Below are 25,955 nucleotides of genomic sequence, written 5' to 3' on the forward strand. Positions count from 1 at the left end.
ATGGCGGTGGCCCATTTCAGTGGAGACGACGCCTGCCCTGCAAGAAACTTGAGGAGCGTCGGCCTTCATGTCCTCACCGGCCGGTGGTTCATGGTCTTCGCGTCCCTTCTCATCATGTTCGTTGCGGGAGCCACCTACACGGTCCGCCTCAACTACAGCCACATCAAATCTTCCTTGGGTTACGACCAGACCACTCTCACTCTCCTCAGTCCTCAGCTTCTTCAAGGACCTCGGCGCCAACGTTGGCCTTCTATCCGGCCTCATCCACGAGGTCACCCCGCCCTGGGTAGTGCTCCTAATCGGCTCCGCCATGAACTTCTCCGGCTACTTCATGATCTGGCTGGCCGTCACCGGAAAACTGGCTAAGCCCAGCGTCTGGCAAATGTGTCTCTACATCTGCGTCAGCGCAAATTCCCTGTCCTTTTTCAACAACGGCGCTTTGGTAACCTGCGTCAAGAACTTCATGGAGGACCGAGGAATAGTTTTGGGCGTCTTGAAAGGCTTCGTCGAACTTGGCAGCGCCATTCTGACGCAGCTTTATCATGCTATCTATGGCGACAATTCCAAGCCCCTAATCTTGCTCATCGCCCGGTTGCCCGCCGCCCTTTCCTTCATTTTCCTTTGGACCATTCGGATCATGGAGACCGTTCCCCAAACGAATGAAGTCATGGTTTTCTACAATCTTCTGTACATCTCTGTCGGCCTCGCTGGGTTCCTTATGCTCAGAATTATCGTTCAGAATAGGGCCAGCTTCTCCAGGATCGAATATAGCGCCAGCTTCGGAGTTGTGCTGGTTCTTCTCTTCGCGCCGCTTCTTGTCGTCGTGCAAGAACAACTCAAGTCATGCAAGGCCAACAAACAAGTGTTGATTGGCTCGAGTTCTCAGGTATACTATAGGTTTAATTCATTCAAAACAATGCTATATATATATATTGTTTTTCCTTCTTATAGTACGTCAATTCTCAGGTACAAGAACACATTGAGAACCCACCGCCACCGGCAGTGGAACCAGAGCTATCGACTAGGCCTGCCGGAGACCTAAAAAGCCCGAAAAAGACGGATTCTTGTCTAAAGGACCGAGGAGAGGACTACACCATCCTACAAGCACTCTTCAGCATCGACATGATAATTCTCTTCGTTGCCACGACATGCGGCGTCGGAGGCACGCTGACAGCGATAGACAACCTCGGCCAAATCGGCCGGGCCCTTGGCTACCCCGCCTCCACTGCCCACCACCTTCATCTCCCTCGTGAGCATATGGAAATATCTCGGTCGGGTCGTCTCCGGCTTCGCCTCCGAAACCTTCCTCTCCAAGTCCAAATTCCCTCGCCCCCGAATGTTCTCTCTCGTGCTCCTCCTCTCTTGCTTCGGCCACCTCCTCATTGCCTTCGGCGTGCCCATTTCTCTCTACGTTGCCTCCGTGATCATTGGCTTCTCCTTCGGAGCTCAATGGTCGCTGCTCTTCGCCATCATATCGGAGATTTTTGGCCTCAAATACTACTCCACTCTGTATAATTTTGGAGCCCTAGCAAGCCCAGTTGGAATGTTCATTCTCAACGTGAAGGTCGCCGGCCAGTTGATTTTTTGATTGCTAAAGTGGTTTTGGGAAAGGTACGTTTTAACGTTGAATATCAGTTCGTATCTGTATCTGTCAAAAAATGGCAGCTGGAAGAAAATAAATAATTGTTCTTTTCCTTAAACTCATCGAATATGTGGCGGCAGGAGAAGCATTCAATATAATTCGGTCCCAGAGAGGATCCAACTAAATAGGAATAACAAGAAGTTCAGTTTCTGTACTTTCATGTTATCCTTTCCTCAGTGCAAGTCTTTGTACTTCGTATCTCACTTTCCTCGTTTCCATATTAGGTTTCAAATTTCTCGTCTTCTTCCCTCGAAGTTTGCCTTTTTGGAGTGAATACTTGTTGTCAATTACCGAGCTAGCGTTGATGCAAAATTGAATTATGTACTTAAAATTTGATTCTTTTTTATATTTTCTTTTTATCAAATAAATAATTATGTGTTAAAATTTGATATATTATTTGCATGCTCCACTTGTTACCATTTTATACGTTGTAGAATTAAAAATCTGATACATTATTTATCTTTACATGTCAAATTTTAATTTCTTTTCACTAGTTCTCCGCATGTAGTTGATATTATTTCATTTCTAGATTGAGAAAATATTTGTTCATTTATCTTTCAAATAATATTTATTTTTTTCTTAATTTTTAAATAACCTTTTTACTTATGGTTTATTCCTCGTTTCAACACACTTAAGGTGTGTTCTCTTTATTATTTTTAAGTCATTTTTAATTTTTATTTTTTTAAAATAATAAAAATACGTTTACTTTGTCATTTTTAAAAATAAGAAAAGAATTTATATAGAAAATTCAAAATAAAAAATGTTTTTTTATTATTTTTAATCAAAATAATCTCTAAATTCAAAATATGAAAAACACAATCTAATTTTCATGTTTTGGCTCTGAAAAAGAAAAGAAAAAAAAAGAAGGAAAAAAAGAAAAAAATTATTCATAAATTTGAAAAAATAAATTTATATATTTATTTAAAATTTTAAGAATATAGTATATCTATATTATAATTAAAAATATAGGATAATATATAATATATTATTAAATATATTACACGTATTATGTATAACAATATTTAATATAAATTATCACTCAAATGTCAGAAATTTATTAATCAAATTTATTATTTATTTTAATAATAAAAATTTATTAAAAAGAGTTAATTTTATTAATTAATAATCAAATTAATTAAATAAAACATCATAAAGTAATTTTTCTTAAAATTCTAAAATAAACACATTTTTAATTTTCTGTTTTAAGAAATAATTTTTTAAAATGATGAAAAGAACACATTCTCAATTTTTTAAAAATAGACTATCAAAATAAAAAATTAAAAATAAATTTAAAAATCAAAACTAAAAATAAAAAATGCAAAGAGAACGCAGTCTTATGATTTAAGTTCCTTTCAGCTTATTAGGCCCATTAGCTGTTTTTAAAACAATTTGGGCCTATCTTAGGCCCAATCCAAATCGTTTAATTCTTATTGGGTTAACATAAAATCAACCTCTCTTTGTAAATATTTTGGGCCTACTAAAGCGCACTAGGCTCATTATAAAACACTTGGACCTATTTTGAAGCCCAATTTATTTCTTAATTATTTTTCAACCTGTTATGCCCACTAACTTTATTTTAAATCTTAAGCCCATTTGGAAACAAAAAAATCTTTTTGGGCCTATCAAGCCCGATTTTCATCATCTAAAACTAAAATTTCTCTAAAACTCTTTTAGCCTTATTTATCATTTTTTCTATGCCTTAACTGATTAGAAGACATCCTTTCCTAACTATAAAAATACTTTTGTACCTAAAGAGCAAGGATATATGAATCGTTATAGCAAGTTAAAGCTTGGGATAATTACGAGGTCGAGGGCATTTCCCCTCAATAGAACTAGATCCGAAGGAACAAAATGCAAGAGGCATCGATTTATCTTGATTCGAATCATCAAAGTAACTGATGATCCTATATATGTCCAGACTGAAAATAGAGGCCAAGAATTCATTATTTTTGAACGATTGATACAAACGGCTCCACACAAGCTTTCTCACATAGATTACAAAGGCTATCAAAACTAGATTTTTCTCTCTTGACTTATACTCGTTTTTTTCCAATGCACAAAAAACGCATAGTGGCGGATTTTACAAAGCACATAACATCTGGTAGTTACCGTTGCTCCTAACTAACGCCTTGAAGCTTTTTCTTGCTTTATTATTTAATTGTAATCATGGTAGGCTTTAGACTAACTTAATGCAAACTTAAACCAACAAAAGTGTAAGGTTTTTTTTTTCTCATGTTTCCTAAGGACATATAATACTAAACAAAACTGTTCAGTTATGTATTCCTTCAGGGCTGAGTTCTACTAGTTTTTGGGATTAATATTTTGGTCTTTGGCTTCTTTCTTTATGCCATTTGTGGATTTTATGGAGGGAGCATAGTGGCAGGTGATGTGAAGGGATTGAATTTAACATTGCTTTGCTTTTTTATAGACAGACCCTATAGGTTTTATAACGTAACCTATTAACCTATTAGTCAGTCAAACAATAGATCAAGTGTAATAAAAAAAAATATAAACAAAAGATTGTAAATACAACTCACACACACAAAATAGCGATATAGCGAGATACGTGTTCGGATCAAAATAGATCATACTCACGGCAGATGCTCCGCCTCTAGTCAATCCACTAATATCTCAAAGTTACAATTGATTATAAGATCTCAAACAGAAGTAAAACAATATTGCATAAACAATAGCTGAAAACATAATCCAAAACAAGAAAAAATATAAATCTGTTCAGACCGATCTCACGATCAAGGTCAAGGATTTGCTCTATTAGTATATCAATCTCTCACGCCTCAGGCGCTTAAACACAATAGAGATTAAAATAACACCTTACTTACCAAACGATCTTACCATAGCAACAAAACAATTGATCGAACGAGAGAAGGATTCACAAGAAGTGTCTCGCTTCAAAGACGTTGATTTAGGGTTTCAGAAAGTGAAAGAATGCGATATATAGAGATTAGGGCATCAGACAACCCTTCTATAGCAGCGACGAATGGGACTAAAATTGAGCTGGGCCAACAACTGATTACAACATAAAAGGCATATGGATCTGGGCTCAGCCCAAAGTTAATCTCAACTCACATAATCAAAAGCCCACACGATATATATATCAACAGAATATATATAATATTTAAATTCAAATAAAAATGAATATAAATGAATCTCAATTTTATATAACGGCATGCAATCATATTTGAAAATCAAAATATAAATGAAAAATCATTTAAGTAATTTTGAATCACACAAATCAATAAATTTCACTTTGATTCAAAAATGAATTAAATAGTGAATTTTTTACTAGTGACCCCTGCATGTCTTACACAACAAATTCCACAATTCCACCTTGAGTTGTTTATTTACACAAGACTGTCAAGTTCCCAAAAATTGAAGTAACGGGTTTATGATTGATGATACACACATACATATACATAGGTATACATATATACATACATATGCACACACGTATACGCATACACAAATATGCACACTTACATGTATACATATATATAACATACACATGCAAACACAAATATACATAGACACACATATATACATGCATATGTACATAGATACATATACATACATCTATACACGTACATTCAGACACCTATACATTAAACCTTAAGGATGTATTTAATTGCAAGGGTGGAATTTAGGTAGAAATAAAATGAATTTCAAGGAATTAAATTGTAAGGAAAATGAATTTCTAAAATTGAAAGTTTAAACTGTTTAATTGGTATAATTTTTTACCTAAAAAATGATATTATTTTCTATCTTTTGGTATTTAATTGGTAATATTTTCTATAAAATTTGGTCATTTTCCTGACATTTCGTATTTGATAGGCATTATTTTTTATGAAAAATGATACATTTTTTCATGAAATTCAATGGTGAAAATGTATTGAAAAACATTGAATCTTGTACAGAAAAATTAAAATAATAACATATTTTAGGTTAATTAAATCATTTTTCCAAAGAAATAAAATCACAAAATTAAAAAATTTTGTTTTCCAAATTTATTAATTTATACATAATTTTTTATTTTTATACATTTGTATTTATTATTTTTTTTAAAAATGTATTATTTTCCAAACCCTCCCTCATTCCCCTGCCCTTCTCCCTTATTCCCCAATCGCCACCCACTCCCCTACCTTCTCCCTCTCTTGCTTCACTCGCTACAGTCGCCCACCCCCTTGCCCTTTCCAGCTTTCTTGCCTCTATTGGACGACTTGAATTGTCGTTGACTCACTCGCCTCGTTCAATCGCTCTTACCTCTGTCTGGCTCCGTCGCTCATCGACGCCGACTTGGCCTTAGCTTCGTTCTTGCCACCTCCCCAGTCGTCCTCCTGGCCTCCTCGCCCTCGGTCGTCGCTCTCCCTCACCGGCTACCGGCTTTCCCCTTAGTCTCTCACTTACTGCTTCTTTGGCTCTCTTGCTCAATAAGTTGGTTGCTTCAATTGCCAACAAAATTCCAACTCCCCCCCCCCCCCCAAGGAATTTGGTTTTCGTGATTTGAAGGAAAATCCAATCATGTGACCATAAATGAGAAAATGAGTTGCTTGAAAAAAATTACTATCAAACGCTACACAAGTAAAAAAGTAGGTGGAAAAAATGCATTTTTCTTGAAAAAAAAATGATTATCAAATTGGGCCTAAGAGTGATGTGCAAGCAATAAAGTAGGTAGATCATTGCCATTTTCAAAACTATAAGGGTATTTTTTTTATTTTTCATTAAACCTTAAGAGTGTTAGGGTGTAATTTGACAAAAATCATAATAAACACACAACATCAATCAATTGTAAAAATTTATTTATACAAAAAAACAAATTGAATGTTTGAATGTTTGATCATAACAATCATACGATTTGATCATAACAATCATGAAAATCAAACATTCAATTTTTCCCTTGAATGATTGTATCACAACTATTTTTATACGTCTGGCAGTGGCCGCGACTTTATCATTTTTCTCAATTCTTCTTCTTCTCAATTTTTTATTTATCCATTGTCACTGGCATCTGCCATTAATCTGCGCAACCGTAGGTCCTCAATCTAACTAATTTCACAACTATGTCTTTTATTCAGCGACTATATTTTCGTCCTCATCATTCCATTTCAAGTGGTAGTCCTGTATATATATATATATTCAACTAACCTATTTTTTGTTTGAACAATCGGTATTGCAGCTATATATATATATATTCATGCATATCTTTTTCTCTACGATCATAACAATCATACGATTTGATTTGGTGAGCGAAAATCGTATCGAACCGCATCGCAAAATGCAATGCGATTCGGTGTGGTTTCCATGATTTATTGAATGTTTGATTTTCACAATTTGACGTGATTTGATTTTCATGGTTCGACACGATTTGGCGTGGATCTAGAAACTCAATTTTTATAAAATTATAGTAATTTATAAATTTTGAACTCTGTGCACATATAGAAATGGGACCTCATGTAACTAAAAGCCAAATATGAATTACATAGAAAAATCTCAACTACAAAAATGTGCATTCGAGTGAGCATGTTTTTTACATATGTCCAGTAGATTGCTCCAAGACTACAAAAATGGAGAGAGAGAGAGAGAGCACAACAAATGCGCCAAATTATATAAGACTCCAGCTAATTGAAGCATAGTAAATAGAAGAAAAGTGGGAGCTCTATTCCTGATCAACTGCAAAAACTAAGATAAATTCCCAAAAATGAAAACCCTAATTCTCGAATTTCCTTCTACATGTACATTTTCCCATTAAATAACCAATCCAATAAATGAATTTCAAGACAAAACCCATTTTTTTCACCCCATTCCCAAACCAAACAGGAATAACACTACAAGAGGTTCGATTTTTTTCGGCAGTTAAAAAATTGCCAGAAAAAATAAAAAAATCGCTTGTAAAAGTTTTATCGGCAATTTTCATAAACCATTGGTAAAAATAATCATTACCGGTGGTTTCTGTAAACCGTCGAAAATTTTCGACGATTTAGGAAAACTGCCGGCAAAAGTATTTACCGATGGTTTAAAAATCGTCGGCAAAGTTATGAATTTGCTGGCGGTTCAAATAAATCGCGGACAAATTCATAACTTTGCCAGCGAATTTCAGAAACCGCCAGTAAAGGTGAACCGCCGACAATATTAAAAAAAAAAGATTTTTAAAAACCATATATATACCTGTATAACATTACTCAAATGTATAACAATCAAAACTTGTATAACAAAAAATCACCAACAATTTTAAAAGATTCACCCACTACACACAATAAGTATAATAATTATATACAATAAATCTATTTAAATACAACACATTTGATCACTTAGAAAGATCGATCTTGTCTCGTCTCATTACACAATACCACTTTTACACATACAAATCAACCCTAAACTAAAACATGTTCAAGTGACCTCAGATAACCCTTGATTACGCCACCATGCTGCTCCAACCAAAATTGCATATCATATTTTTTCAATCTGCATTAAAAAACAATAAATCTATTTAAATATGTACATTAACTATGAAATTGCATAAAACATATTCAAAATTGCATAACAACTGTATACAAAAACACTTACATCATAAACCCTCCATGGTATCGTAGTTTTACTATTATTAGCATCCCTCAAGACACGCATCCCAGAAAATTGTTAAGACAATGGATATAAAGGCTTCAACACTTTTTGAATACTAATTTCAACAAACTCATTACCTGGCTCTACTCCCTCTACAGACTTGGTCGGATCAATGGACACAATAATTGCCTCAGCAACAACGTGGTAAGGTATTCGTCCATTTATCAAGTGAACAAATTCACTAATATGTCATATCATACAGAATAATAAGAATTACTTTTTTTCTTGTATGTAGGAAAAGTGCTTTCACATCTACAAATTGAAAAGAACAAAAAATCCTAAAGTCTATTTCAAAAAGGTAGTTCCTAAAAAAATTATGAGTTTTGGGCTATAAATTCATAAATCTAAATCATAAAAAAGATGAGGGATTAATAATGAGAGTTGAAATAGTTTCTGCACTCTGGCCCTCTCACACGGAAGCAGTAACCTATATACATATCTAATTTCGATTAATTTGAGAGTGCATTTTTATGTATGAAAATGTTCGTAAAATGTGTCAGATGATTATGGAGAAGAAGAGAGGGAGGCCAGTGGTTATCTCTGTTAATTATGTTTATGTATCGAGAAAAGATTTAACTTAAACCTAAATATATAATTTAATTATTGGTTGTTTCTTATCTTCTTTGAGAATAAATTGATTCACAAATTGACAATATCATTTAGATTGTGTAATTACAAAAACCTACCTAAGGTTTTCTATCATTAACTTTCCTGTGTAAGTTAAGTTGTTGTTCGTTAAACTATGTACTGACAGTTTGCATATTCATTTTTTAGCTGGAGTACCAAAGACCCATATAGTAAATGTGGTCATTATGCATTGCTCTTTCATCTAGTAAATGTGGTCATGGTAGGATTCAAATTTTGAACCATGAACGATGAACTGGTTTCAGTTGATTAATTACTTCATTTATTTTATCCATAGTAAAAGTCCTTTATTGTGTCTAAAGTGTGTTAAACATATTTGGTTGTCTTGTTCACTTTTGCTTTCCCTGAAATCACTATATTGCTTTTTCTTTTTTCCTTTTTGGCAGGCATGGCTCACTACAATCTCTCTAGCTATTTGTAAGGTTGGTTTTATAACTTTTTTGTGCTTTATACACGAAATTTTCCATATTGACTATTTTTAGAAGTTCACTACAACCGTTTGCCATGAAATCATGTTATAGGCTTTTGATCTTCTGGAGATGTTAAAGAAAGAAGAAGAGATGCTTTCAGCTATTAAGGAAACGCAACTACAGGTATACTTGCATTTAAGTTGAGGCAGCACAAATTATGTTTATGCACTCTTGTTTTTCCTGATGAGGTACGTTGTTTGTGAATGATGAGGTTCCTTGTCTATTTTGAGCTATTGTCAATGAACAAGAGTCAGTTGTCACCAACTAAACATTACTTTTAGGTTTTTTTAATGAATACAAATAGAAGCCAAGCAGTTCTGGCTTAAGCAAAGATGCCACGAGAATAGGGTTGGAAAATGTTAGACAGTATAATCTAAAAGATTACAAAACCAATTTAACATATTGCAACATGGTTTTGCTTCTGGGGATTCCTTTTGATATTGTTGTTACATTTATTTGTTTCTTGTTTATTGTTGCTCCATCTTTTTTTCTCCACTGTTATTTTTCTGATTTTCTTCTTGAACAGCTTAACAGTCTCTTTCTATGTAATCATGTATACTATTACTAAGTGTTGCAACACTATCTAGAGTTTCAACCTAAACTGACAGAGATCTGCATAGGCTTTCTGCAATCTAAATTATATAAACTTATTAAAGTTGTTTAGAGAGACATAGAGCTAGCAATCTGAATTGCAATGGCATGCTTTGAAGTTAACCTAATTTTAGTCATGGTTTAAATGCTCCAACAACAACGAATCTAAACAATGGATTGGGAATTTCAAATTCCAAATGACAAATGATAGGGTCAAATAACCTTATCCAAACGCAACCTAGCTAGGTTAAATTGAATATACTAGACTTTTCCCACAAAAATTATGAGTTTTGGGCTATAAATTTATAATGAGAGTTAGAAATAGTTTCTGTGCTACCAATGGATCCTCCTTTTTACTTGGTCAAACTTGTTATGTATTTTGAATTGCTAGATGCAAATACTTTTAAATCACGAAATGACATAAACTAAGTTTAAAACAAATACTTAAAAATTAAATGATTTTGAATTTTTAACCTGCATTCAAATAACATAAATTGCTAGATGCATGTGCATAGAATATAAAATAAGTTTGTCTTAATCAGCCCAAAAACGAAAAAAAAAAACAAAGTAATTTATCTTTTTTTTAACAATAGATGTAACATGCAAGTGTAATGATTTTAAAGTATATTAACTATTTGGTGACAAATTACCTCTAAATAATGGCCACATTCTTGTGTCGATAATCCAACGCATTCAGCTTCGGGTGATGGTGTGCTTGCATGTGCGATAGAAGTACTAGTATGTGAGGATGGCTATATTTCAAAATAGTTTAATTAATATATATAGTAAACATATAATTTTAAATCACGAAATGCACTAATAGAACGACATACTTGTCTCGGTTGTGGTGTATTGTCTGGAGCCGGTGGTGTATGTCTCATTGCCTCAAGTATTGCACGAACTTGCATTTGAACTTAACTTTGGATTTGAACTTGAAATTTTTCTTCTAGCTCGGCAATAATTTGCGCACGCATTTGATCATACTGCTCTTGGGCACCTGATACTATTGTCTTTGTCTAACCTTAGTTGGGCATGTTCCAAGTCCTCCCATCCTTACCCTGCCATGTCCATCTTTGCCTAGTATTTGAGTAAAGACATCCTCTAGCGAATCTGGGGTTGTTCATCAGCAAGTATTTGTGACAACCTTTCATCCATTTGTTCCTCAAGAAACATTTCACAAGTTAGTTACATAAGTCGATAAGTAAAAGAAACAAAATATATCTACAACTTTCAAATTTTTGAAATACATACGATTATATATGAAGATGTAGAGTCTATTATCTCTCTGCTCTTTTTGGTGTGTGTCTTTTTAAAAAGCTTGATTCTATCTGGCTCATCTCCACTTTCAATAGTCATCTAAAAACATATATAAGATATGAAATACATTAAATATTTAAAGTTTAGGCATTACTAATTAAATTATCAATAAATATATATAACTAATATCCATTCTATTCTTACCTGGTGTCTAACTTGAGGATGTGATCGCCTACCGCTGGTGTGACCCATCTTTTGCTTATCTCGATTGGCACGATTTGTCGCACTACGTTCCTACTTGTAATATGATATTAGAACTAGGTATAGATAATCCATCTGATATATCTACCATACATAAATCATACATACCTGTGCTTGCTCACATCCTCAATACTCCACAAGAACCTTCCACTGTTCTGGCTCCACCCCAGGTGGTATTTTTGACAGACGAGTCGCATCTGTCTCATGGCAATCATAATGTCTCTTCAAGGTGGCTTTGTACTCTCTCCACTTCTTGGAAGCATGTTGCAAGCAAATTGATCTCCATGTTGTGGGTACATCAGTGTTATCATGCAATGATACACTTATTAGAGTATAAAAGTTTAGGGTCGGATAGCTAAGAATCAGAGACGTTATTTACTCACTAAGACCTCTTGCCAGATGCGCTCCTTATATGGTTCCATCCCTGGCGATCTCCAATTAGTAAATGTAAGGGGAGCAATACTCCTTGCCATCACACCTAGTTGGGTTTCCAACTTAGTTTCCATCTTTCCAACTTGTTGTCCTTCAACATCAAATTCAATATGAATCTTTTTCTTTCCCCACTTTGAAATTTGTCTTAATATTTCTCTTCCTTTCTTGGCAGTAGATGACATGGAGCTTGTACCTGCTAAAACATAATAACACAATAAATTCACATTGAATTAAGAAATAATAGTAATTTATTATTGTTCATATAATTTTTTGGTATTTACCTTGCTGACTATGTGAGTCTTGGGGGTTGGATTGTGAGTGGATCAAGTCCTCTTCAGGATGCTGGGGATGTGACGGGACTGGGTTTGGGGTTGGATGATGGGATGGAACTGATTGTGAATCATTGTGGTGTGAATCTGTACTACGTGACATGAATCCAATTGGTCAACGAGTGTGCCTCTTAGGTGTCATCAGTGTAATTGACTATTATTGATTTAAATGTAAAAAATAATCTGTTAGCATATCAATTTAGATTAAACAAAAATAACAAATCAAAACATAAAAAGCTAAAAACATAAACATATATACATACCATATCATTAAATATTATGCAAGGAAGACATATACATGCCACTTCAATATTAGAAATCATTATCATCACTATGTGCAGTATAAGGAATGGAATTATCGTCGTCATCTGATATATCAACTAGCATACCATCCTCATCAAATTCTCTACAAGAGTAGTCTTCATCAGATTCTCCTAACTCTGCATGTAAGGACTGATCATTGTTGATTTCAACATGATTACTAATTAAAGCATCTTTCTCGTCACAGCTCCCTGCCACATTTCTTTGACCCATGTTATACAAATCTCTAGGTGTCATCTTCACGACAACGTGCCATTCTTCATCAAGAGGATTAGCCACATATCACACTTCTGATGCTTGAGTTGCAAGTATAAAAGGTTCGTCTGTTGGTTTATTCTCTTGATACATTAAACAATTAAAATTTACAGTTATGAAATTCAAACTGTCAACCTTCATCCCTCTGTTATTGTCAACCCAGTCGCACTTAAACAAAACAAATTTGAATTCGTTAGAGTACCGTATCTCGACAACATCTGTTAGAACTCCATAAAAGGTAACATCACCACTGATAGAACGTTTATCTTTTGAACTAGCATAATTTTTAGTATTTACAGTTAATTATACTCCACTGTTTTGAGTCATTCTTCTCCTTTCTCGACGCCTGATGTGGAATTTGAATCCATTTATGATGTACCCAGAATACTTCCATGCCCATGAGTGAGGCCCAACAGCTAATGTTTTCACTTCATTGGGTACATTGTGACCACTTACTTACAATTCATAAAGCTGTTTTGTAATATGTTTATAATTCGTTACGCAAATAAATATATGCAAATTCTAAAATGGTTAAACATGGATGTTTAGGGTGTGGTGGCAGCACTACAAAAAAATTGATTTTTTACGGCGATTCTAAAAACCGCCGCAAAATAAGATTTTTGCGGCTGTTTCTTTAAAATTTTGCGACGGTTTCAAAAAACCGCTGCAAAATTCAGTAAAACATGTTTTTTTGCGGCGGTTTTTAAAAAATCGTCGCTAAATTTAAAAAATAATTAAATAATAAAAAATTAAATTCTTTTTCGCGTTCAAAAATCGCTGCTAAATTAAAAAATAATAATTTAAATTAACATTTGCGGCGATTTTCAAAAACCGCAGCAAAATTAAAAAATAAATAAATTTAGCGGCAGTTTCTAAAAAACTGCCGCTAAATTTTAAAAAAAAAATTAAAATTAAAATTAAATTAACATTTGCGGCGGTTTTCAAAAACCACCGCAAAATTCAAAAGAAAATAAATTTAGCAGCGGTTTTTGAGAAACCGTCGCTAAATTTAAAAAAAATTAAATAATTTAAAATTAAAATTAAATTAACATTTGCGGCGGTTTTCAAAAACTGCCGCAAAATTCAAAAAAAATTAAATTTAGCGGCAGTTTTTGAGAAACTACCGCTAAATTTAAAAAAAATTAAATAATTCAAAATTAAAAATAAATAAAATAAAATAATTCATTAAAAATTAAATTTAGCGACGGTTTTCAAAAATCGCCGCTAAATTGAAAAAAAAAATTAAAATTAAAATTAAATAAAAAATTGAAATATTAAAATTCATTATTTTCATTAAAAAATTAAATTTTCCTTAAGAAAATAATTAAAAATTAAATAAATATAAAATCTTAAAAATAAATATAAAATTGCATTTAAATTAATAGCAAAATTCATTAAAAATATAATTTAAAAAAATAAAAATAAATTTAAAAACATTTTAATATATAAAATTTTAATAATTTTTAAAAATATATAAAATCTTTTTTTTTTTATTTTTAATCAATTAATTTATTTAATTTAACTCAATTAATTTATTTTTAATTTATTCTATTATTCTTTTAAAAATAATCAATTAATAAATATTTTTAATATATATTAAAAAATATAAAATATAATTCTGAAAATTAGTTGTTAGATTAGTATATAATATATATATATGCATATATGTTAAGGATGTCTTCGCAGATCAGGCGGTTCACGCGCGTGCCCGCGCATAAGCGGTCTCGGGTTCGAAACTTGGGGAGAGTATGGCTGGATTTAATTTCTAGCATCACCACGTGGCGCGCAGGGGCGGGGCGAGTTGGGTGTGGAGCGGGCTGGCTTGTGCGGGCCGTAAAAAAATAATATTTTAATTTTAGTGGCAATTTTAAAATCGCCGCTAAAATTAATAATTTAATTTTTTTATTAAATTAAAAATAATATTTTAAAATTAAAATATTATTATTTTTTAAAATTTTAAAAAAAAATTAAAAAAAATTAAAATTTTAATTTTAGCGGCGGTTTTGAAACCGCTGCTAAATGACTTATTTAGCGGCGATTTTTAAAACCGCCGCAAAATTTAAAATTAGCGGCGGTTATTCCAGCGGTTGTTGAAAACCGCCGCTAAACGCTTTGCGACGGCTGATTTAGCAGCGGTTAAAAATCGCCGCTAAATGCTGATTTTTTTGTAGTGCAGCATGTTAAGATATCACTTACATGTTTTTCAAACCATGATGGGAAGTTTTCATGGTGCTTTTGTGTAATTTCACGATTGCTAGCACCTCTTCTTTCCAATCTAATGAATTGTAAGTGTGTACTGCATTGTATGCAAATGATAGGAATTATGAAATTAAAGGACAATTTTTATTTTTTTATTATAAAACAAAATCGATCAACCAGATTAGGTTATAATAATCTTACTCTTGATAAGACGAAATTATACTACAATTTGCTAGCACATAAGATGGGCTTGTTGCAATGAAATCTCATCCAATGTGATTAATTTTTCTTTTTTTGGGATAGGTTGACCATGTACACCCTCATAATTTTGAGCCAGCCTATTAAACTTTATTTTCACATCATCCAAGTACCTTGCACAAAAGGTCAAACACTCTTCTGTCAAGTAACCTTCAGCAATAGATCCTTCTGGATGACTTCTAGTCCTTACATACTTTTTCAATGTCAATAAGAACCTACATGATAAGTTACATTGTCAAGTAAATCCACAATATTTACTTAAAAACGAACAAACAAATTCACAAATAAAAAAAATCATGGCTTAATACACCTCTCGATTGGATACATCCACCGAAACATTACTGGTCCCGTAATTTGGACTTCGTCAGGGAGGTGAACAACTAAATGCTCCATTATATTGAAAAAGCTCGGTAGAAATATTTTCTCGAGGTGACAGAGCACCAATATAATGCGTGACTTTAATTGGTTACACTCGTCTACTGTAATGTTTTTAGAACACAACTGTTTAAAGTAATTGCATAGTTCAATCAAAGTTTTACTGACATATTTCCTCTTGAACGCCCTCCTAATTGCCAATGGGAGCAAATGTTGCATTAATACATGATTGTCATGGCTCTTAAGTCCACTCATTGTGTGTTCTTTGAGTTGGACACGACGTGATATGTTTGATGAGAATCCATCGGGTGATTTTATACTTTTCAATACTTTTAAAAATATATGTTTCTGTTCTCGATTCAACGTGAAAGATGCAGGAGGTAAATACTTCTTCCCACCTAAACGATCTTCAGGATGCAACTTTTTTCTTATCCCTAGTTCTTTCAAATCAAAACGTGCTTTCAGGTTGTCCTTTGTTTTACCTAAAACATTTAATAATGTCCAAATTATGTTGTCACAAATATTTTTCTCAATGTGCATGATGTCAAGATTATGTCGGATCAAATTGTGTTGCCAATATGGAAGCTCAAAGAATATACTATGTTTTTTCCAACCGCCCATTCCTCTTCCAGCACTAACGCCAAAATTCTCACGGTGTCCATACATCTTCTTAACAAATTCAATATCTTTGAATACATCATAGCCAGATAACTGAGGAGAAGTAACACGATTGTCAATAGTTCCATCAAAATTCTTCTTGTCTAACCGAAAAAGATGACTCATGTTTTCCAAGAATCTACGGTGACCCATATAACAAAACTTACCACCATGTGTTTAACCATTTGGACTCTGTCTCTTTCATGCAACAAGGACAAGCAACTCTTCCTCGAGTACTCTATCTAGATAAATTAGTAGACGTTGGAAAATCATTAATCGTCCACAATAATGTTCTATGCATGTGAAACGTTTCTTTTCTTGAAGCATCGTAAGTTTCTATCCTCTCGCTCCATAATTCCTGTAACTCTTGAATCAACAGTTGTAGAAACACATCAATATTGTCTCCTGGTACACGAGGTCCATCAATCAATAAAGAGAAGATAAAGTAAGGTTGTTTCATACACAACCAAGGCGATAGATTATATGGCATTAACACAACTGGCCAAATGCTATAGCTAATGGTCATTGTTCGAAATGGATTAAACCCATCAGAAGCCAAACCAAGTCTAACATTGTGACTATCTTCAGTGAATTTCGGATGTTGTTCATCAAAAGATTGCCAAGCCAATGAATCAGCATGGTGCCTCATTATACCATCCTTTGTTCTACCTTCTTCACGCCACCTCATTAACGATGTTGTTTTATTAGACATAAACAATCTTTGCAATCTTGAAATCAAAGGAAAGTGTCATACTTGTTTAGAAGCTACTTTTTTCACCTTCGTTATATCGTCGTCCACATGCACCTCGTATTCTTTGTACCTTGACTCCCCAGAAAAAGTACATCTATCCAACTTTGATGTATCTTTCTAAAAAAGCATACAATTGTTAGGGCATGCATCGTACTTATAGTACTTAAAACCTAAATCCTCACTCAATTTCTTAGCCTCCCGATACAATCGTGGCAATGACACTCTTTCTGGGAATGCCTCATTCAACAACTCAAGCAACATATTAAATATTTTATCCGACAACCCATCTAATACCTTCAAGTGTTGTAAACGAACAATAAACGGTAATGTCGTGAAGTTTTTACAATCAGGCCATAACTTTGTTTCTGCGTTCTCCAACAATTCATAGAATCTCATAGCTTCTTCACTACTTCCAACATTGTGGCTGGGAATTCCATGTACATCATGTATCATTCCCACCATATCATTTCCAATATTACATTCCTGATTTTGAAATTCTTCTCGACTATGACGAGGCACATATAGCTCTCCATGAACCATCCATATTATGTAATTAGTGTCAAACCTATTCAGAATGAGGTGTTCCTCCACAACATCTCGTTTACAAAAATATCTCTTAACACATTTAATACACGAACAATATATGCTTGCCCCAGGAGCCTTATGTTTATAGGCAAACTGAAGAAAATCCTGAATTCCTTGTTCGTATCGAGGATCTAGCCTATTCGATATGTTAATCCAACTCTTATTCAGCTCCATTAGAATAATTTATATATCAAATTAATCTGATAAGAATAAGGATTCAATTAAATAAGATAAACAACTTGAATTAAGAATAAGGATTAAATTAAAATAACTTGAATAATTTATAAATTATTCAAGTTTAAATGCCCAAGTTTCATTCCTATCTAAAGCTTACAAATACAGTTCACTAATTTCTTCTGCTTGGGCTGAGAAACAAAATCTTAAGCATTTTAATGTGTAGAAAAAGATGAAAGGAAGGAACAAATAATGTAATGCAGAAATTGTGTTTTCTGTAAAAAAAAAATGTAGGATGTTTATGTTAGAAATTAAAATATAAACATGATTCCTGCTTCAAAGTCCTATCCACATTTCTACAACCCTATCAAACCAAAATCTGTTTCAGTTGATGTACGCAAATGATTAGGGCTTAATTTTTTAATTTGTCCAACAATGTGAGATACCATATTTACTTCCTGTTACATCCACTTTTCAAATTTCTGCTTTTGGAGAGAAACTCTCGCATATCTTCCATACATCCTTTAATAGATCGGTGCAAATCTTGAGAAATTAGTGTAGTTTAATAAATATTTAAAATTCGAGTAATATGACAAAAAAGTTCTCAAATGAAAAGGCAAACCTTATTTGGGGAAAATCCCAAATGAGGCTATAAACGAGTCATGTATGAGCCCATAACTGAGTACTTAATATAACTAAATAAACTAGTCTAAATTGAATTAAATCATTCAAAAGAAAGGCTCTTTTGAAGTTACCTCTGCTGCTATAATTTTCAAACACTATAGATGCGTGACCTAAACCACTGCAATGATGGCACACACCAACATTCTTGGATTCACACATCACCCACTTTGTGGTGAAAATGAGTACTGGCAGTCAACTGAATTGGTTTTAAATTCGAAGAGAATTTATTTGATGGCCATTTAACAATGATTGTTTTCAAATCAATTTATTCCAAAGTATCTTACTTTTATGAATTAATGAAACGATCTCTTCACTGTTGTAAAAAATTATTGCAGGAAATATGTATGAAATTAAAAATGTTTTATCAAAGCTTTTAGAATTTTTGGCCCTAACATTATAAAATTAAAAAGAAATTAAAAACGAAAATCGTGTCCTGTTATATCCGGCACCAAATCTACTCCGCTCTTATGTACATGAGAAAATCAAAAACAAAATCATGAAAAGTAGTTATTAATTATCAATCTTTTCGTAATCAGGTTGGAGATCGAATTGAAAATGAGAGTGATTTACTTCGAGGATTGAAAATTAAATTTAGCACAAATAAAAGTTCAAGTTCCAAATTCCCGATAACACAAATAAAAGTTGATAATTCAAACTCCATATACAACCATACATCAACCAATAACATCTAAATTAAAATTTATCTTCAAGACAATCACAGTGAAGTTGCCATACCAAATGGAGCAGCAGGTAGTAGCGATCGAGCGAGACGAGAGCGAGGGCGGCGAGTGAGCAAGAGCGATCGAGAGGCAGTCAGGCAGCGAGGGCGAGCACGATTGAAAGTGAGCAAGCGAGGGCGAGGGCGAAAGCGACTGAGAGTGAGCGAACGAGGGCGAGGGTGGGAGTGACTGAGAGTGAGCGATTGAGAGTGAGTGAGCGAGGGTGAGAATGACTGAGAGTGAGCGAGCGAGGGCAAGAGCGACTGAAAGTGAGCAAGTGAGGGCGAGGGGTAAGAGCGATTGAGAGTGAGCGAGCGAGGGTGAGCGAGGGCGAGGGCGAGCGAAACTCAGCAGCGAGAGCGAGCGAGAGAGACACAGCGAGGCGCAAGCGAGAGAATGTTAGGGTTTGCAGAGGGGAATTTTGGAAGAGAAAGGGTGAGGGGAGGATTTGGGTGCGGGCGGGGGGGAATTTTGGGGGTGTTATATATAAGTCGTATCCCTAGTGGTTTCCAAACCGTCGGGGATGGGTCTACATCACCGGCGATTTTCAAAACCGTCGGGGATGGGTTAACATCACTGGCGGTTTATAAAAACCGCCGAAGATGTATATGCCATAGCCGACGGTTTTCAAAATCACTTGGGATTGTGTTAAATCCCCGGCGATTTTGTAAACCGTCGGGGATTGTGGTGTTTTCCCTACAGTTACTCAAACCACCGAGAAAATTTCACCGGCAATACTGTTTCTTCTTGTAGTGTAACAAGCCAATCAGCCTTCAATTATTTCACTTGCTTTTTCCTATCTTATGGATAATGCTACTTGTAGAGAATGGTGTAGAGAAACGATTACCAAAATAATTAAATTTAATTTTGATTTATTTTTTTAATTTACCCATTTTCTCTCTTTCTCTCTCCCTTATTTTAGCGCTTTCTCTCTCTTTCCCACACACTCTCTTTCTCAAACCCACCATCGCCAAGAGCACAGACCATCGTCCTCCCGCTTACCCTGCTATCGTCGCGAGCACTGCTGTCGCACCCCTCACAACCGCCAACACCTTTCACCGTTTCCCCCCCCCCCCGACGCGAGCACCACCTGCCATCGCCCCTTTCTCTGTCGCTCACACCGTCTCGCCACAGGCCACCGTCGCCCCCTGAGCAAGTCGCCCTCGCCCATCGGTCCCCCATCGTTTCCACTGCCTTCCGTCGCCCCCACTCGTCGGCCCCTCCGAACCACCGTCACTCATAGGTTGCCCCTACTGCCGTTTGCCCCTACCCACCGTTACTTGCACCACACTGCCGTCGCCCCCCTCCCCGAGTCGCACTTACTGTGGCCCCCCTTCCCGACCATTGCACCCGCCTATCAGTATATACTTTGATTAAACTTAGGCTTGCATAGGAATTTGGGTGTTTTCATAAGTTTTTATTTATTTTTTGTTACAGATTTATTAATTGTAAGGAAAGTCCAACTCACTCATTTATTGGAGAAAAGAAAAGATAGGCATCAAATTTTGTTATTTGGGTGTGTAAATTTAATACTTAAAAACTAGAATTCATATAATATAATTAATTTCATATTGTATAATAAAAACTTAATACGTTGTTTTTGTTATGTAAGTTTAGCTGCATATACTATACGCTATAGGGTTTGACTATTTGTAACGTTTTTTATAGAACCACAATCACTTACAATATATATTGTCTCAATAACTATGGCAAATAGAGGTAATAATGTTGGTTTTTTTACATTCCACATTGTTTCTTTTTTCATGGAAAATTAATTTTAGCAAAAGATTTATTAGATTAACACGTAGATGCACTATATAAGAATAAGAACATAAACAAAGATTTAAGATACATTAACAAGAATAGATGGATGAAAGTTAAAAATTTGACTTGGATAAAGCTATTGGATTTGCAATATGTAATAGTTTTGTGTGATTAGCAAGATTTTGGTTTCTTCTACTTTGTTTAACAAGTCATAGAATTGTTTTTTAATTTTTTTGTATCATCTTATCCAGGAAACGTAGTTCATAGTTCTAAAGACGAATGTTTCAAAGTTTGTGACAATTTGCTAGTCACAAAAAATTATGATGTGTGCAATGAAGAAATATTAGTAGAAAATAGTCAAATTGTCTCGGAGGTTGGGATGAAGTTTAAGGATGTTAAGGAAATGTTTAATTTTAACAAAAAATATGCTTATACATAGGCTTTCCAATTAGAAAAAGAAATTCGAAAAAGGGTGATGATGGTATTATGAGATATGTGGCATTTGAATGTAGTCGGGGGGTAGTAGAGTTGGTAACACAAGCACTTCTTTGAAACCCCAACCAACAATCCAGACAGGCTAAAAAGCCAGGATAACAATTTGTTTGGATATCAATGGTCTTTGGCATATTAACAAAGTACATCTTGAGCACAATCATAAAATAAGTCTGTCTAAATCCAAGCTTTATCGGGATTCCCTTACACAAAAGTTTTAACTCGGCTGTTGTTGAAGTTGGTGGATATGACCAGTTGACATGCATATAAAAAGATTGTCAAAATTACGTTGAAAAAGTGAGGCGACTACGACTTGGGGAAAGAGATGCTATTACAATACAAGCCTACTTTTCGAAAATGCAAACAAGTTGTCCTGGTTTCTACTTCAGTATGGATTTGGATGAGGAATGTCAGTTAGAGAATGTATTTTGGGTTGATAACAGGTGCAGACAAGCGTATAAGGAGTTTGGAGATGTTGCAACATTTGATATGATGTACTTGACTAATAAGTTCGACATGCCTTTTGCCCCTTTTATAGGAGTAAATCACCATGGACAGTTATTGACACACATTTTTGTAACACCCTACATCGAGCAATAGGAAGGATCGAGACAACTTACCCTGATGGATCTATGCGAACTTCCTAGAGGGTCACCTATCCTTGAGTCTCCCAAGCTCAATCATGCTTAACATGGGAGTTCTTTGCCTGCATTCAGCCCAAAAAGTATCCAGCTAGTGTTGTTCCTTCCTTACTTGTCCTCGATGTATACTACCCTCTTCTAGGCTCTTAGGGTATTACACATCTTGTCATCATGGGTCCACAGCCACGGATCAACTCTCAACTCTCACCTTTCAAAGGACAAGAACCCCACTGCACTTATGAGCCTCTCAGTCCCTCTGGGCGATCGATGTGGGACGAACCCAGTGCTAACGCACCACCGCCAGAGCCTCATGATAGCCCCCCAGCGTGGTTTCCATAGTGACCCGCATGGATTTCCTTGAGTACCGTCTGGCAATCAGGGTTGTCGAGGCATATTAACAATGGGGTACCTCTCATTCTAGCGCCAAAATGTCGACGTTCAGAAATGGTCAACCAAGATTCGTCGGCCCGTACTGATCTAGTAATCACGAATACGAGGGGAAGAAAACAATTACACCATCAACAAATATTGCGCAAGAGTTTTTTACATGGTTCGACCGGAATGATGCCTAGTTCACGACCGTTCTCTGATTATTTTGGCAGAGTAACAGTATGTATATATTTTTTAATTTGTGTACAATGGCTTTTTATCCCTATTTATAGTGCGGGGTGTTGACAATTTGCACAAAATTCAAAGTAGTGGAGTCACATTGTGAGGGACAATGTGGCCTTATTATCCCCATAAAACAGGGAGTGAAAGTTCCGCACCATGTGGGGTTTGGCTTTCCACAAATAAGGACAGATAGACATCAAATCCAGTTATTCTACTTTGTGGTCTTCTTTGCGAGCTGATCGGGTTGACCAGCTAGCTAGAGCCATCGCCAGGAGCTGGCTTACTATCGTAATCAGAGCTCGCGCTTTAACAATTATGCAACCTCGTAGAATCATTTTCAATCTTGGGCCCATTGGACTCCGAGAGGTTGGGCCTTATCATTGGACCATTCCCAGCCCAAAGCAGTCCTGTCAATAGCCTAAGACAGTTCAAGAAATGCCTGTAACAATAGTCAACTTTGCTCGGTTGTGGTCTATTGTCGAATGAGGATACAGAGACCTTTGTTTGGATTTTTAGGACATGGCTTCAATGTCTACATGATCAGGCTCCTGGTGGAATAATTATTGATCAAGATAGGGCCATGCAAGCAGCAATTGCAATTTTTTTTCCCAATACGAGGCATAGATGGTGTTTATGGCATATACTAAAGAAGTTGCCTGAAAAGTTTGACTCATTCGTGTAAGGGATTGATACTTTCGACAGTACATGATCTAGTGTATGGCTCGCAATGTCAAGAAGAATTTGAGCATGGTTGGATTGCGATGGTTGATGAGTTTGATTTGTATGGAAATAACTAATTGTCCGGATTGTTCGAAAACAGAAGTCGTTGGGTTCTATACTTTTTGAAAACTACTTTCTGGGTAGGGATATCAACAACTCAACGTAGTGAGAATATAAATGCATTTTTTAATGGGTATGTTCATTCCAAAAATTTCCTCAAGCAATTTGTTGAACAATACTAGCAGACACTAACGAGTAAGGTTGAAAAAGAGTTCCAAGCAGATTTCAAATCATTCTCACAAATGGTCCCATGTGCTACTAAGTATCCAATTGAAAAGCAATTTCAGGAAATGTACACAATATCAAAATTTAGCGAATTTCAAGATGAATTTATTGGAAAAGTATATTGTGAAGTTATATCTTCTGATATGGGTTGTCCGGTGCCAAGGTACGATGTACGAGAAGATGTCATGCTCGATGAAGGAGTGAGGAAAAAAATGTTTATAGTTTCATTTCAAACAGAGACTTCTGAATTTGTTTGTAGCTATCATTTATTTGAGTTTAGAGGAATAATGTGCAGGCATGCGATATCAATTTTGCTCCGTAATGATGTTACTGCGCTTCCGGAGAGGTATATCCTCAGGAGGTGGAGGAGAGATGTGAGTAGACGACACACAAGAGTTGCAGTTAATTATGATGGTTTGATCAGTACTCCTCCTCAAGTAAGATTTGACAAAATGTGCACTGCCTTTGCTAAGGTAGCAAACCTGGCGGCCAATGATGAAGACAAAGTTTGTGGGATAATGGAATGGATCGAATTTCAAACAACTCAGCTTTCCATTTCGCAAACCATACATAGCAATGGAAATAATTTCCATTCACAATCAAGTGCACAGGTGGCCCCTGATTCTCAAGCAATAGAATTCGTAGGAAGACGGAATATGTTGGATCCGAAATGCTTGAGACTTAAAGGAGCTCCGAAGAAACTACTAAAAAAAGGTCCATTGGAAAAGATTTCTAAGAAATCCAAGGTATGCAAACCAATTGAATTTGTGATTTGATTTAAATAGCTCAACTATGCTTATGTTTGTTGGTAAATGGTAAATTTAATAGCGAGCACTGGTTGACGTATGGATAGTTCTGAGAACAGATAGAGGCAGAATAAGGGTTCAAAGCAACGCACAACATAGTTCACTATTTAGTGAAGGCACACAACCATCACAGGCCTCATATTCACCTTCACCTTAGTATCCCATATCTTGGAAAGATCAGTCACTGGTAAATTCTAAATCATTATCAACATTTTTACCTAAACATGACATTGTAGCGAAATCTATTAATCTAGAGTTATGAAATTAGGGGCTTATAAAAATACACATTTTTATGGATTTTTTTTTCCAGTTGCAGGTGTAAACTCAAGGGTATACAAGAAGTAGTTTCCAACCATTTGGAGCACCTTACATACATCAACATGTACAATATGTTTAACAGCTATCACCATCACCCCTGAGCCCTACTGTATTTTCCAATATTGCATTTGATGCTTAAGTATTTCAACACTAATTTCAAAAATATGTTATTTCAATGTGACAGGAAGTTGTCCATTAAATTTTTTTTCTTGTATGCAGGTAACGCAGTACAATATGTTAATCAATACTTGCAGGGACTCCCGAGAGCGTGAGTTTTATAAATCTCACTGCTACACCAAGTGCGAAGTTAAAGATCTAACATTTTAGCACCCTTGGAGATTTCATTATTGTACTTTTGATTTTGGAAGTTGTGTACTCAACAATCAGACTAATTTTCCTAAAGAATTTAGTTTTTTAAAACATATTTATTAGACTTTGCAGATTGGTTCAAATTTATTTTAACAATATTTAACTTGCTTGTGTAAAACCTTTATTCATGCAAATGATGGTTGGAGCATTTAGGTACGTGTCGATGTCCATTTTATCTCGTTGCATTTTGGAATTTGATTTTGTTCTATTGTCAGGAAATTTCTATCTTTTCCATATGATGGTTGCTCGACTGGCAGCTAATGCCAAAAACAAGCGTTGAGGGGAGACTTCCAAGACATTGAATTGAATAGAGAATGGAGTAAATGCCTCTTGAGATCATATGATGGCATAAAGTGTCGTCGTAACTTGCAACTATATGTGCTTTAATATTTGACTATGATAATCGTCTCTTATTTCTTTTTCTACGTCGTGAAGAAAAACAAAGCAGGTTCGATAATTGTAATATCTCAATAATAACTGAAACATCGCAGAATTAAGAAAATACCATAATACCTCAACATCTAGAAATCCATAGATTTTGTACAAATACATATGCAATGGAAGCCATAGTAGTTATCACTAACTACTTTATTAAGAATAGCAAATACGTGCCCCAAACTACACAGATACAAAAAAACTCCTTACGCGTACATCAACTTAATACAAACTCACAAAAGATAATGTTCCTTCCTGACCAAGAGAGGGCG

At 35.0% G+C, this 25,955-nt stretch overlaps 1 pseudogene; it reads left to right on the plus strand.

Moving 5' to 3' along the window:
- The window catches only part of LOC127792288 (uncharacterized), a 78,784-nt pseudogene continuing 52,829 nt past the window's right edge, over window positions 1-25,955 (plus strand).

Source organism: Diospyros lotus, chromosome 15 (genome assembly GCF_014633365.1).
Source record: "Diospyros lotus cultivar Yz01 chromosome 15, ASM1463336v1, whole genome shotgun sequence".
In the NCBI taxonomy this organism is placed as follows: domain Eukaryota; kingdom Viridiplantae; phylum Streptophyta; class Magnoliopsida; order Ericales; family Ebenaceae; genus Diospyros; species Diospyros lotus.